General features: G+C 36.7%; 1 pseudogene; it reads left to right on the top strand.

The window, feature by feature from the left end:
- Nucleotides 1-248: 248 nt before the first annotated feature.
- Nucleotides 249-965, top strand: LOC145796168 (secreted RxLR effector protein 161 pseudogene; annotated as a pseudogene).
- Nucleotides 966-1,458: the final 493 nt, after the last annotated feature.

Here is a 1,458-nt window from a genome sequence, read left to right on the forward strand (position 1 = left end):
ATCAACTTGATGTGAAATCTGCATTTCTTAATGGTTTCCTTGAAGAAGAAATCTATATTAAACAACCTTCGGGGTATTTTCAAAATGGTCATGAAGACAAAGTGTACTAATTGAAGAAAGCACTTTATGGATTGAAGCAAACTCCACGTGCATGGAATACTAGAATTGATCAGTATTTTCATGACAATGGTTTTGAAAAATGTCCATATGAGCACGCACTATATTTGAAGAAGGAAACTAATAGAAGCATGTTGCTTGCTTGTCTTTATGTTGATGATCTAATTTTCACTGGAAACAATCCAGCCATGTTCAAAGACTTTAAAAGAAACATGGTCCAAGAATTTGAAATGACAGATATTGGATTGATGGCTCATTTTCTCGGCATTGAAATGGCACAAAGAAAAGATGGAATTTTTATTTTCCAAAGTGGCTATGCCAAGGAAATTCTTAAGAGATATGAAACGGAAAATTGCAATCTAGTGAACACTCTTGTAGACAATGGAGTGGAGCTCAGAAAATGTATGAAGGCAGGTGATGTGGATCCAACTTATTTCAAGAGCCTAGTTGGAAGTCTTCGATATCTTACTTGCACCAGGCCAGACATACTCTACGAAGTAGGATTGATTAGCAGATATATGGAAACACCAGATCAGTCACACCTTTATGCAGCAAAGAGGATTCTTTGCTACATCAAAGGTACAATCGATGATGGTTTATTCTATAAACCAACTGATAATTTTAATCTTGTTGGCTACTCAGATAGCGACTGGGGACGTGACTTGGATGAACGGAAAAGTACTACGAGATTTACTTTCTTTATGAGAGATACAACCTTCACATGGTCGTCCAAAAAGCAAGCCATTGTGACATTATCGACTTGCGAAGCTGAGTATGTTGCATCCAACTCAGCAGTGTGCCATGCAATATGGTTACGGAACATGCTGAAGCATTTGGGATTTCCATAAGAAAAACCCATTGAGATCTATGTTGATAATCGCTCAGCAATTGCATTGGCAAAGAACCCAGTTTATCATGAAAGAAGTAAGCATATTGACACCCACTAGCATTTTATTCGAGAGCATGTGAAAAATAAAGAGGTGGAATTATTTCCTTGCAAATCTCAAGATCAGCTTGCTGATATTTTCACGAAGCCATTGAAAAATGATCTGTTCAACAGAATGAAGATAATGTTCAAGATGAAGCCACATTGAGAATCAAGATTAAAGGGAAATGTTGTAAAGTAATCTTGTTTCATTATAAAACAATTTCCACCGGCCTAAGAACCGGCCTAAGAGTAGAATGGAGGCTTCAAATCAAGATTGTCAAAAGTAGCAGCTGCAAATCAAGTTTGTCGTTTGAAATTTGTTGCCTCAGTCGTAATTGCATTTAGTGCGTTCACTATGTTAGTTTTATCTATATATAGCTATTGTATTATAAGAGTTCAGTGTGTGGGAAGAA

The sequence above is a fragment of the Camellia sinensis genome, chromosome 7 (genome assembly GCF_055761805.1).
Source record: "Camellia sinensis isolate YWXY chromosome 7, ASM5576180v1, whole genome shotgun sequence".
In the NCBI taxonomy this organism is placed as follows: Eukaryota; Viridiplantae; Streptophyta; class Magnoliopsida; order Ericales; family Theaceae; genus Camellia; species Camellia sinensis.